Genomic DNA, 14,481 nt, shown 5'->3' on the forward strand with positions numbered 1-14,481 from the left:
CTACAAAGCCAATCGACAAGAACTGAAAATTGTGTATAGTATAGGATCAACCAAATAGTTGCTTTAAATCCCACTGTCACTATTTAGTCCTTTCTCCATTCCCCCATCGACAATTGCGATCCGCAGATGGTTTCCCTTTGCTATATTTGTATAATTTTGGGCCAACTCACCATTGTTTGAGGATACGCATTTTTGCAGATTTCAACTTGGCGGCTTGTGTTAATCCCCGTCTATAGCTGTTGGTACTTCACTTTTAAGTCAGGTTTTGGCTTTCGCCCCAAACATGGCACGTAATCGTTTTTCTTAATTTTCCAAAAATATATATATACTGTATATGTATATATTATATATATATATATATGTGCGTATCTATTTTGTTTCACTTTTGTGGCATTTTTTATATTTGTAATGCCTTCACTTGAAAAAAATACATATACAAATAAAACGAGGAAAAAAATAATAACAGAAGTAGCAGCAGCAGCAGCAAGCAACAACAACAGCAACAAAGACGTTGCGCATGCGCGTGTTTAAAAACGCCACAAAAACGCGCGCGACACGCAAATGGTAATTTCGGCTTTATGTTGCCGTTTATTAATTAAAAGGTAAAAGCAACTGCAACAACAATTGTGGCAACAACAACAGTAGCAGCAGCAATAGCCAATTTTTCAATTTTTCACTTTCAAAACAAAAATTTTCACTAGACTGACTAGCCGTTGTTCGGTCGGTCAGTGAGTGGTCGGCTGCCTTTTTCCATTTTCCAATTTCCGATGTCCATTGTTGGCAGTGGCTTTTGCTTCATCCCCCCACCTCTACTGCTGCTGAAGCCGCCTCTTGCCAATTGTGTTGGGAGCACGGTTTGGCGTTTGGCGATTGGCGATTGTCGATTGGTATGTGGTGGCGAGTGGCGCATTGCATGCCACATACCAACGGCAACAACAACAACACGAATAGCAGTTGCATGGTCGTTGCAGGCACACACATGGATTGCATTTCACTTGAACAAACATTTCAATTTGGCAACAGCAACACTAACAACAACAACAACATCTTATGCATTACAAATCTGAGGTACTGATGTGCGAGTATGCATGCAGACGATAGTCTAAATCCATGTTGGACTACAGCAACGATCTTTTGTTGTTGTTGTTGTTGCTGGCTTTTCTTCTTCCGCTTTCACTGCTGTTGTTGTTGGCTGGCCGGCTTTAATTACTATTTAATGAGTTTGAAGTTCTTAAGAAACACATACACACACACACACACACACAAACACTCTCTTACACTCTCACACACACATACACACACGCTCAGGTATGCAGAGAAACATTTGCAGTTGTTTTACTGTTCTTCTTCTTGTTGTTGTTGTTGTTGCTGCTGTTGCTGCTACTGCACTGTTGATCTCGAATCAAAACATTATGTTGCTGCAATCGTTGCACATGTTACAGTTGCTGTTATTTAAACATTGTTATTATACTTTTGAGCACTGTCGCCGGCTAACAGTCGCAAACGAACGTGTTTGTTGTTGTTCTTCTTTTGTTGTTGTTGTCATGCTGTTACTACGACGCAAAACAAACGACAAAGCGACAACGCGTTACCTCTGCTGGCAAAGTCAAGCGTAGACTGAACGGCTCGACGCGGCTTAGACGCGCGCTGACGAACGCTGACAAGGCCCAAAGAGAGCGCACGAGAGCGTGGAAGAGAGTGAGAGACAGAAAGAGAGAGAGAGAGGAGAGAGCGAGAGTGTGTGTGTGTGTGTATGTGTTTCGCCTTCGTAGCGCAAGTGCAGCGCACTCAAATGACAGGCGGTTGATTGCTGCTGCTTGTTCGCTTTCTTTCCACCGTAACACCATCAAAGGACACATACACACACACACACACACACACTCGCAAGCACACCCCTGTAGTAACGGGCAGCAGCACCTTGTCGGCAATTTTGACGCGACCCCTTTGACACTCTCTAAGCCCTAACAAATGTGTTTGGAGAACGCCGGCCGGGGTTTTCGGCGTTTTCAACTATTTTCGTTTCATTTATTTATTTATTTTTTTAATTTTTTCTTAATATTTCCTATTTTTTTTTCTTAAACACTCAGTTGCGGGTAAACAGTTGCTTTACTGTTCTCCGCCTTCCACACACGGAGAGAGAAAAACATGTGCATGGTTTCACATCGTCACATCGATCCATCGTCCCTTTCTTGGCACACTGCTAACCCATTTGAGTCGATCGCTAGTGACTTGAGGTAGTCGCTGCCTCTAAGCGCCAAACAGAACCTTTCAGTACTGCAGGGACACACAACAAGGCCAACAAACAATAGCAAATTGTGCTGTTTCAAGTGTGCAAACAGCTCAAAGCGTTTAAGGAGCGGGACGAGTGAGCATCGCATCGCCTCGCCTCGCCTCGCCTCGCGTGGAAGCGGTTTTTATGTTATAGAAGAAGGTAAGGTAAGAATTCCAGCGTAAGCACCAACAACAACAGCAACTACACGAGAGAAAGAAGCAGAAGCAGCCGCAGCAATAAAGCAAAAAGTAAGCCGAAATGTAAAAGCAATCGAGACTAATACTTACAAAGAAACACATGTACAAGTATGTGTGAGGTGCAGATGCTAGAGCTGAGCATGCGTCGTATTTATTATATTTTTACTTGTATTCAGATTTCGTGACTCCAAAAGGCACGAAAAAAATCACGATCAAAAAATACTTAATTTTGGAAAAAACTTTTGTAATCACACTATAAAATAGTCTCTTCCCACATATCCTGTAAAAGGATTTTGATGTCGTTTGAAATAAACATGCTGATTAGAATGGTTGTCGATAGAAAAAATTCAAAAAAGGCACTTTTATTAGTACCCTAATTCTGTTTTTACACGGTAGATTGGTTTCAGAAGCAACCGTGTAAAAAAACATTTATCATACATATGCAAAAATAGGTGCAATTTTTAATTTTCAAACCGTGTTTTATCAAAACCGTGTAAAAAAATACCGTGTAAAAACAGAATTAGGTGTAATTTGCAATAATAGGTAGCTATTTGAAGGTGTTTATCTTTAAACTGAGCTCGTTACTCTCGAACACAACGTTCTTCAGACTGGATAATTAGAAATCTCGAAAAGAACATTTTCCCTGTCTTAGAGCCCTTTTATCAACAGTTTTAAAAAATAACAATTCTAATATATGTAAGTATGTAAATAAAATATCACTGACTGTGAATGCTTGAATTGGAAAGGCATTCATTGTTTCGATTAGAAAGCACTATTTTTTTTGCCTACGTCCGATTCGTGCTTCGTCGTGCGTATCTATTTCATGGCCGTGTCGGACTAAAGTGCATCTCTAGTTAATTGCGTATGAGTTGTGAGGAAGAGAAAAAGAGAGGTTCAGGCCCAGGCGCGATTGCGGCGGCGGCGTCAGAGGCGCAGGTATAATACACATACATACATAGATATGTACATACATACAAACATATGTATATGTTTATGTTAAGCCTGTTGTTAATGCCTTGCAGCGTACAAAAAGAACAAAAGTGTGTGTGTGTGTGTGTGTGTGTGCGTGACTCAACAGCCAGCTATGCAGCGCGGACATTGCCGCCCAAAGGCATCTACAACTGACAACAAGCCTGGGCTCGGCTGATGCTCCTCCAAAAGGCAACTCACAAGATGCTCCACACACGCGCACACACACATACGCACATCCTACCTGTACACACACACATACATATATATATATATCTCTTATAAAGCACTTGCAGCATCATTGGTGCCATAAAACTGGCTCAGCATCCTAAAAATTGAGGGATTAGTGTCACATGGTCTGTTCACAAAACGCCAACGAACATGTGAATGGTTCCGCGCGTCGGCTATTACCGAATTAGTTCAGTTGGAATAGTTTGGAAAATTCAGTTGAATTTCTTAAACGAAGCTTTTCGATTTTTGATGACAGACTTTTTCCTCTCAGCTGTGGATGAAATGATTTTTTTTGGAATAATAACGAAAATTTCTTCTAAGCTGTTAAGTGACTTTTGTATTCAAATTTAATGATAAAGATGGCTCTCAGCTAGGGGCGAACTAGTTCAAAGTTGTATTCTATTTAGTTGAATTCCTTAAAGGAAAATTTCCATTATAATATGGCATACATATATACATACTATATGTCAATATTCTCCATTCATTTTCATTTTCAGTTAGTCCCTAACATGTGAACCAGTTCAATTTATGTTCGTTCCGACATTCTGTTTCTCAGCATTTCTGCTGCCCTTTTTTTCCGTCTTCAATTTCAATTTCAATCTACATGTGTGTGTGTGTGTGTGTGTGTGTAGAATGAAGAGCCAGAGCTAACAAAAATACTACAACAGGTAAGAAAAATAAGGCACGGCAAGGTGAAGCAAGACAAAGGGGACCAAGCAGTGACGAGGAGAGGCGATGTGAGGCAACATAAGGAAAACAAAACAAAACAAAACAAACAGCCAACCCGCTCGGCTTGCTGTTCTGGGTACCTAGCATAGAAGTATCCTAAAGATACAATCGACAACAACAATGACAAGAGCAGCAAGAGAGGGAGTGTGAGAGAGTAGTGGAGACGTGGCGAGGGCGATTGCACACTTTTTAGAAGCAAAAAAAAAAAAAAATAGCACGCCCAAGTCAGGCGAATTCGCTAGGGAATACTCTATATGAAGTCACTTTCCGGGCTAAAGTCGAGCGATGTTTGGTAATATATTTGAAGAAACTCTCTTGACATGATTTATGCAGAAAACCAATAACGATCTGTCACAGCTGCTCTGAACCGATCTATCCTTCACTCTCTCGCACTTTCCCGCTCTCGATTTTTTGCTGCGTTTCCACTCACTATAATTGGGAATCCAAAGCTGGGAAACACCTCTAAAAAATCAGGCGTTAACCAACTATTTATGGATGCTTTATACTTTCGATATAATGTATCGTCCTGGAATTTATTTGCCTTAGGTCACCCAAAAATATTCCCAGTTTAGCCCTTAATGGAACGTAAAGTCCCATTTAATATAGAAAAAGGCTTAAATCTATTTTATATTGAAAGGATTTAAAGGTAGGTATAAGAAAAGTACAAAAACAAGCTCTTAACTATCAAGGTTTTATCCAGTTGGTATTTTTAGTTTTTTTTATTTTTATATCTTTCCCCGAAAAGTAATACAGTAGTTAGTTAGTTAATTTCTATATTTCAAAATACAACTGTACAATAAAGTAAAAATATATATTTTAAATATTTGACAATAAGGAAATAGCTTGTACTTTTGTAAATAATTTAAAGGCATTACAAAATCCCCTCCTATTAAAGAAGTAAAATAAATAATTAAAATCAACTGGCAATATTTGATAACAACACTCTTCTTTTATACAGAATATTCAAGTTCCTGAAAAATATACATTTTTATAAGTTTGTAGTAAAGGGACGCGTTACTTCAAGTCCATTTCCTGCTTTCCAGAAAATTGTTTTTCAAAGAGATTATATTTTAGAATAACATATATATTAGTTTGCTGGATTGTTTAAGAACTCGAACTGTAACGGCTCAGAGTTTCTAAATAATTAAATAAAATTTGTCTTCGATTTCTTAATTTTCAGTTTCTATCAACTGCTCTGACTACTATTGGCTGAGAGTACTCCCACAATTATGGAAAAAAAGCGCCGACTGCAACAACTTCTGAAACCAATTTTGTGTCTTCTTTATTTTATTTTTATTCGATTACTTAAGAATGTTCTTTTTATTTTTATTTCTTGCTTCGTTAGGTCTCTGCTGCCTTTTTCCTATTCAAGCAACTTTTAAATATGGGTGGTGCGGAGCTTGATTTTTTGTTAAAACCGACAGTATATTTAATAAGAAGAGCAATATTTGATGTCTCCATCGCTCATATTCTTAAAAGGACGCCCATACTTTGCTACAAAACTAATATGCCCTTTCACTTTTTACCCTTTGGTGTATATAGTAAAGAAAGACATAAGAGCATATGGATGCTGTACTCGTATGTATGTGTGTGTGTGTGTGTGTATTTTTGTGCACCCTTTGGGGCATCTTCATTTTTTGGTCCAAAGCACAGTGCCACAATAAGTTCGCAAAAATGTTCAAAATAACATCCAATATTTAGATCTACATATAGAAATACATACAGCGCTGTCATAGCAACCCGATTCGGGTTTTTATTTGCTTAGTGATGATGGAAACTACATAGATATTAGGGTCTAAGGGGTGCAATTGGTGTTGCTATAGGAACGATGGCTTAGTGCTTGTGCACTGACTAATCAGTGGTAGTCAGAAGTTATAGCCATGCAAAAAATATGCTTCTGAATCAGATCTTAAAGCCTCTGCGCTTTTTCAAGTGTTATGTAAAAAGACTTCAGAGATGGTTTCTCAAATTGTTCAGCATTGCAGCATTCTGTAAGAGTTTGGGGACTCTAGGATCCACGACTGCTGTCTGCTTTGTGCATAGATGGTCAGAAGATATAGCCTATAAGATGTGCTTCTGAATCGGACCTCATTGAAGCCTCTGCTCGTTCCCGATGCTCTGCGAAGATGGCTTCCTACATTTTCCAGCATTGCAGCTTTTTGTAACAGTTTGGGGACTATGGGGATTATGCTCCCTTGATGCACTGTGCAACATCCGTTGCTTTTGCTCTCCCCCTTTTTTTGTCTTTTGGGTCCGAGTTGTGGTCTTTGGGGCTCGCCGCACCGCACGAACTTCTTGAGTTATTATAACGGATTTATCTCAAGTTACAGAAGCAGCAGCTACAAATCCAACAATAACAGCACACATACTCGCACTCACACACACACACACACACACACACATGAATATATAACTTCATTTAATATTCTTGGAAGTTTTCAGGCGCTTTGCTTTTTCCATTCTATATTCATTTTCTAAGTCTTTTCCTCAGCGTTTTCCCAGCGCCTGTTGCTGTCCAAGATGTGGGCGTTTGCCTATGTAGTTGCTGTAGTTTTTGTAGTTGTTGTAGCTGTTGGCGTTGTTGTTGGCCTTTAGGTAAAAAAGGCTTCTAACGACAGGAAATTAATGATTTAATTACATTTCCCCCCATGGCTGGCCCAAAGACTTCTGACCGCTGTAAGCCTCTCTGAGCGGCTTAGATGCATTTGTGCCGCTCGCCAGTGCGGGCTCAAACATATTAATTGATTTTTCACGCTGCCAGCAGCCATGGGAAAGCAACCAACCTACCTCAACGGACGCGGCCAAGGCATAAAGATGAAGGAACCAGCGTAAGAAAGACAGCTTAAAAGAACAGCTTCTCTTCGGCCTCACTGACACTACAACTCGCTTCCTTCAAATTATTTGTTTGTTGCTCTTTAATTACAGAGATGATGTTATGTCTATATAGAAGAACCCAGAACCTTTTAATGTGGTAAGAAATTGTTTTATATATTGTTTACAAGTCGCTGCTCGTTTCAAAATAGAATTTTGTGAAATCTCGAGAATATTAATTTAAGCAAACGTTCGGCCAAATGATTTGTGACATCTCTTAAAGCCAAATTGGGAACGACACGATAGAGATATTAAGTGAGAAAATTAGTAAAAAGTGGCATATTTGCAAAATTCCAAGGCTTTTTTTTTAAAGCTAGTATTATAAAATCAAGAACAACTTTCGAATGTTTAAATATTTCTGCAGTTTTATTTCAGAGCAAGCAGAGTAAAAAGCCCGAATTCCAAGGCCTTTTTTAAACGCTATTTTGTTATAAAACCAAATACAAATTTAAAATGTTTAAATATTTCTGCAGTTTTATTTCAAAACAAGAGGTGAAAAAATTAGTAAAAATAAAGGCTATTTAGTTATAAAACCAAATGCAAATGTTAAAATATTTAAATATTTCTGCAGCTTAATTTCAGAGCAAGAGGCAGATGATAAGTGAAAAAATTAGTAAAAAGGGCATATTTGAAGAATTCCAAGGACATTTATAAAGGCTATTTAGTTATAAAACCAAATACAAATGTTAAAATATTTAAATATTTCTGCAGTTTAATTTCAGAGCAAGAGGCAGATGATAAGTGAAAAAATTAGTAAAAAGTGCAGAATATTTGCAGAATTGCAAGGCCATTTTTAACATTTTTAACAACTATTAAATGCTTAAATATTTAAATAGTTCTTAAATGTAATAGTAAGCCAAATACATTTATAGCAAAGAGTCTATATGCTTTTAAGCCCTAACAAACAATTCAGTTAATCATTTGAAAATGAAAATGTTGCTATAGTCACTTCTAGCTCTGAACCGATCTGCAGCAATTCTATATACCGAAGACATTCAACAGATTTGCAAAAAGTTGCACAAAAAATGAAGTTCATGCTAGCCAGAGATTTATTCTCCCTTGAGCCTTCTGTTTAAAAATCAGAATGTTGCAATCGAGCAAATCTAATTTGATTTTTTTTTCAGCTGGTTACGTAGAATAATTTATTTATTTCTATATTAATTTTGCTGTTGTTATTACAATAACTTGTATTAAAATAAAAAACCCTCCATCACTGTATTATATGCGTTATTATCAGCTTCAATTTTTATGGTCTACTAATATGCCCTTTTTCTGCAGGGTATAGAAACACTGGCTAGTGTTGCGCTTGCGCGTGTTTGGCATCTCAAGCCTGGAACGTGGTGGGGAGACACGGCCCGAATGACAATTATGGCTGCCTATCTAGCTGCCTTGCTGTCCTCTGTCTGGCAACGAATTGAATTCCAAGTGAGCGGCGCCATCGTGCGTAGCTCGGCACAGTTTTAGCAGCACTGGCCAAAGATTGCTGACAATCATGCTAATCACCAGCGGAATGACTTTGGCTTTGCGTTCAATGAGTGTCTGAGATTTGTTTTGTTTCGCTTCTCTAATTTACGAGCATTTTCGTCAAACGTCAAACGACGGGCGACAACCGACAACCGACAAGCGAAAGACTCAAGACAACTATCATCAGCATTGATTGTTGTCATCAGATGTCAATGTCAAGCCGCCTCTCCCTCGCCCGTCACTCGCAGACTCGGCAAACAGTCAGCCAGCCAGCCAGCCAGCCAGCCAGCCAGACAGTCAGTCAATCAGTCAGTTAGTCAGCCATTCAATAAGCCGCCCGCCCGCTGTGCAACGCTCATCATTGCATTTGACTAACGCAGACATCGACGACATGGACATGGACGTTGAATATGAGAGACGAGATGTGCACTTTGACAGTTTTCTTGCCTGCGGACAAAATGCACAATACTATGGCAACAACAACAACAACAACAACCAACATTTGCAAAGATAATGCGCATGAAGTGACGTCCTCGTCATCAATGTCTGTGGCCTGTGGCTGATTAGTCAGCAGCTTTGCCTCTCAAATGGAACAATGTGCATTGATTGGGGGCAGAGACGGGGCCGGGGACGGGGGCGGTGGCAGTTGCAGTGGCAGCAGAGATGGGTGGTCGGGCCATGGATCAGGTGCCAAATACGTTGCAAATATTTTCATAGCGAAACAACAACAACAACAACATCACTGTCACAGAACTGCGACATGCTTCCAAACTTGAAATCTCTATCGCCTGCCGCACGCTATTATTATTGTTGTTTTCACAAACTTTGCACTTTTGAGCGCTGCATAACTTTTTATTAAAGCTTTCTTTAATTGACAGACAGTTAAATGCAAACTTTTTCAACATTTAAGCAACATCTCCAAGTCTATGCAGTTTAGGGGGGCAGGACGAGCAGTTGTCCTTGCCTAGAATCGGGGCAATACAAAAAATGGAAATTACGAGCATATAGAATTAATAATAATATAGTACTTCCCGATAAAGGCTACTTAGCTACTTAGCTAATCAAAAATATAGAATAGTTAGTTAGTTATAGTTATATTTTAGTAATTATCATCGACAGAACTATTGCTGATGTACTAAAGAAATAAATAACTACAAGTATATCTGAAACACCTTTTCACTCTTCCAGCGTAAAACGCTCGAAAAACGCGCCTGAAACGCCCGAGGAACGCGTGAATTATTTAAACAGCTGCTGCCGCTGACTGATCGAAGGAAGAAGAGAAACAGAGAGCTAGTGAGAGGGGGGGGGGAAGGGGGGGGTGGTGCGGGAGAGAGGAAGCGACTGTGTTGGGGTATAAAAATGTTGAGTACGCGTACGCTCGCAGCTTGTCAAACTGTGGCAGCAGAAAATCGATTAAAAATGTATAAATATGTGGCGCAGGGTGTTTGTGGAAAATAGCTCCTTAATTAATAATGAGCATAAGATGAGAGCGTAAAAATGTGCGTAGGATTATGCTTGGGATGGGGTATGTGGGGGTGTAAGTGGGTGGGGCTGTGTGGGCTGCATACTTGTAGTTCGTCGTCTCCTTTAGCAGATTGTCTTTTCCATATATCTATCCGTGTAGTATCTATGCGCACTGGCCGCGGGCAAAATCACAACAGGTTCATTTGGCATGCAGCGAGGCAGTCGAGCAAGGACACACAGACACAGATACACACACACACACACACACACACAGACTTATGCGCATGCACACACCTCTGGCGCTGTAAAGTATGTGTGAAAAATGTCAGCGTTGGCCGAAAGGCAAAATGCGAATGCAGCAAGGAACAGGCAACCAGCTGGAAAATCCAGCAAGTTAGCGAGCTAACAGGAAACGTAGTAAATAAATAAGCAGTCATAAACACGCTGTGTACACACACCCACACACCCATACACCATACCTGTGTGTGTTGTGTGGCACACATGGGGGTATTTCCACCAGCGAGCAAAATTCCATTCAGTGCACGGCACAGCGGCAACGTTTTGGTTTATTAAACGTGCCGTTGGCAAAGTGCATGGCCAGGGGTAGGGGCAGTGGCTAAGGCATATGTACATATGTATATGCGTGTGTGTGTGTGTGTGTAATGAATGCTTGGAATAATACGAGACCGGCAAGCAAAACAAACACGGCAGTAGTGGGCTGTGCAAACAAATCGCTAGTAACTACAGTTTATGAGGCGCTACAGTTGGCAAGCCACTAGCCGTTGGCAGCATGGCGGCATTTAACAGAGCCCCTGCGGGTTAGGCTACACTTTTTCGCGCTCGTTTCATTTCTTAACGCAACTCATGTGGAAATGCCAGTAAGCAGATGTGGGGGAGATGTGTGGAGGGAGGGAGGCAGGGGAACTTACCGCGGATCCTGTCGCAGCGATTGATCGCCCAACAATAGTTCAGTTCTTCCTTTTGATATGCTACTTGTGGGACTGTTTTGTTGTTGTAACTGCAATTGTAATTGTTGCTGTTCATAGGCAGCCGTTGCGGCGGCGGCAGTAGCAGCTTTGAACAGATTACTGTTATTAGCGTTTGTTGTTGTTGTTGACTCTCCTACTGAAGCTGATGCTGCTGCTGCTGCTGCTGCGGCTGCGGCTGTTGTTGTTGTTGCTGCTGTTATGTTATATGGGTGGCCATCACTGGACTGATGTATTATGACGTCGTCGTTATGCGTAGTTAGTAACTGTGCGGAAGAGAGACGAAGCGGAAAATTAGCATATCGTTCAAATATTACAACAACAACAAAAAATGCAAATGAATAGCAATTCAAAAAATGGCTCAAAAATAATCTGCTAAGCAATTAAATAACCTTTGACTTCTGCTTAAAATAATTGTTTCTATTTTTAACATAAATAATAGTATTTGTTCTTACGAGCGGGGGAATAAGAAAATGTGAACACAAGAATAATTGTAATTCAATAAAGGATGTTGTGTGAGAAACCAATACAAGGAAAGAGGGTCATGTGATCTAACAGTTAACACATACTATATTGTTGAGAGAGCAAGGCATATTAGTTGCTCCGGCATTAAATGAAAACGAAATAAAAGGGAGCGAAAATTAGGAAAGGAGTGAGGCCACAAGCCACGAGTCTGTCTGTGGCGCCACACATAACCCGTGCTGTCCAACCTCTCTCTCCGACATATGTATATATACGAGTATATGTATGTATGTATATCTCTATTATTTTTACTTTTATGCATTTATCAAGAAACTCAATTTATGTTATGGGGCTTATGTGTTAGTCACGAAATAAATCTCATTTTTACATTTATTTAAATACATTTTATACAAATGTTTACATTTTCTCTCAAGTTATGTGGCATTTTATTTACTTCAGTTACATTTCAAATATTTTAGTCTTTTAATCTTTAGCCTTTTATTGTTTATCTTTGATCGTTTATCTATTATCTTTTATATTTCATCGTTAATAGTTCTTTTTAATATTTCATATTATATCTTTGGTTTTTTAACTTTGGTCTTTTATTTATTATATTTTATTATATCTATCGAGAAATAAATAAAAACAAACTACTACATTAATCAAATATTTTGAGGAGGGAAAAATAAAGGGGGAAACAAATTGCATGCGATCCCTGTTGAGAGCCCAAAAGAAAAAGAAGAAGGGGAAGCACCGCTGCACTCCCAATAAGGCAACCAAAGAGGATAACAGAAGAGGACACATTTTGTTTGCGGCGCGCGCGCTCACCTCTCGTCTCGGTGGATACAAATTATTCGATATTAGTAAATCACAATTTTTCATAAAATGTGCGCTCTCGGCAGCGACAGCGGCGGCGCCTCCGGCTATAATGTTGCTGCTGTTATTAGTTGTTGTTGTTGTTGCTGATGCGATGGAATTATTGCTATTATTGTTGTTGCTTAAAAGTAAATGTTGTTGTTGCTGCTGCTGCTGTTGCTGAAATGTGGCCAGGCCATTGTTGTTGTTGTTGTAGTACTGAAGCTCGGCAAAGGCCTGCTGTAGCTGTCCGCTGGATATGGCCGTCGAGTACTCGGTCTTGGGCGTGGTTGTGCCATCGGAGGAGCCGCCCAGCGTCAACGAGTGCGGCGGCAACGTGATGTCCGCTGCAGTCACAATGCTCGTTGCTGCCAGCGGCGATGTGGACGTCTGGGCGTCCACGAATATGGTATCGCTGCTGAGTTGGAGCGGCGGCGGCTTGGCTGCCAGTTGGCGCTGTTGTTGTTGTTGATGTTGTTGCATGGCCGCTGTGGTGGCTAGAGTGGCGGCAGCGGCGGGCAGAGTGGTAGTGGCCGGCAGCGTTGTTGTTGGCAGCTGGGCGTGTTTGTTGTTGTAGCTAATGTAGGTGATGCCACAATAGTTGGCGCCATCGACATCGTCATCGTCGTCGATATCCTCGTCGTCCACCTCCTCGGCCAGATGCTGCAGACTGCTGGCCAGTAGCGACTTGGCCTGCAGCGGCTTTCCGGAGGCAGCGGCGGCGGCCAATTGTTGTTGCAACTGTTGCAATTGCTGCTGCTGCGCCTGGCTGGTCTGATAAATGTGTCCAGTAGCGCTGCTTGTGGACGGCGGCTGCTTAACAACGCCAGTGGCTGCTGCGGCTGCTGCCGCCGCCGCTGCCGTGGCACCCACAATAGCCGCCGTCGTATTGTTGGCATTGCGATCGGCGGCCGTGGCAGCTGCCACAGCGGCGCTAACCAACGCTGTGGCACTCTGTGCCGGCTGCTTCGGGGCGCCATCCCCGGCGCTGGCTGCCGGCGTCGGCATAGTCGCTGTGGCTGTGGTGGGCGCCAGCGTCGGCGCACTGATCGGGCCGCCGGCTGTGGCCGTTGTCATGGTGGCGCTGCTGCAGGTGATCTGATTGCTGGTGAAGGAGGTGACATAGATGGGCGTGGACTCGTTGAGGAAGCTCAGATCCTGCTTCTGGGTGGTTGCAGTGCCGCTCTTTGTTTGTTGCAACTATGGACGCACGGCGGAAGCGAACGGTTGGATTGGCAGAGAGACACCAATGGAGTGGGAGAGAGCGCAAGAGACAGAGAATGGAAGAGTAAAGGCAAATTGATTTACACATGTAGAGCAGCATGTTGATAACTACTTATTATCTCTTATCGACAATGCCGATAATATAATGTTGAGTATATGTACAGTGAAAACATCATATACCCCAGGTATATTATCTAAATGTTCTCAAAATTCAGCTAGATACGAGTATTTGTCTCCTATAGAGTGTTCAACTCTTTGGGAGAAGATTCACCCATATATGAGCAATTGTAGAAACCCAATTTCAATTAAACTTCGAGCCCGCAATGTATATACTTCTTTACTTTTAAATTACCTATAATTGAAGAGTTGATATATGTAGTCGTTCTATACAACACGTTGCTGTGACAAAGTCGCCGGCCCCCCGTTGGGCGCCATGGCTGATCAAATGTCGCATTAGTTTCATTTCGATCTCACAGTTTCTGATAAATGATATGATATTTCTTTACATGGCTTCGTTCCGTTGTTGAGGAAGGTGGTTTTTCCTAAAAATATATAACTACGAATCAAAGTCCACTTTGAAAAGTTCATTAAATTCATTCCGGAATAGCTGTATGTTTCTCGGTATATCAATATTATCTTACGAGTTTCTAGAGTTTCTATACCTTCCCTTCCCTTTATTAACCTTCAAAAAAAAAAGTGAGGACAAAAATGTTCTCCTTTTCAGGGCTTACAGCGAATTTTAGAAATATCTATGAAA

The 14,481-nt window shown here is 41.0% G+C and overlaps 1 protein-coding gene across 3 annotated transcripts in view; it reads right to left on the reverse strand.

The window, feature by feature from the left end:
• Window positions 1-12,522, reverse strand: part of LOC115629762 (MAGUK p55 subfamily member 5) — a 55,154-nt gene extending 42,632 nt beyond the window's left edge. The window contains exons 1-2 of one of the 3 annotated variants that reach the window (XM_030526313.1): window positions 12,474-12,522; window positions 11,127-11,449 (exon numbers count right to left, since the gene is read on the reverse strand). The gene's annotated coding sequence lies outside the window, so the exon portion shown is untranslated. The remainder of the gene's footprint in view (window positions 1-11,126; window positions 11,450-12,473) is intronic. The other 2 variants (XM_030526309.1, XM_030526310.1) reach the window with 2 other exon arrangements.
• Between the last annotated feature and the right edge of the window lie 1,959 nt (window positions 12,523-14,481).

The sequence above is a fragment of the Scaptodrosophila lebanonensis genome, unplaced genomic scaffold (genome assembly GCF_003285725.1).
Source record: "Scaptodrosophila lebanonensis strain 11010-0011.00,11010-0021.00 unplaced genomic scaffold, SlebRS2 tig00000163-arrow-arrow-pilon, whole genome shotgun sequence".
In the NCBI taxonomy this organism is placed as follows: domain Eukaryota; kingdom Metazoa; phylum Arthropoda; class Insecta; order Diptera; family Drosophilidae; genus Scaptodrosophila; species Scaptodrosophila lebanonensis.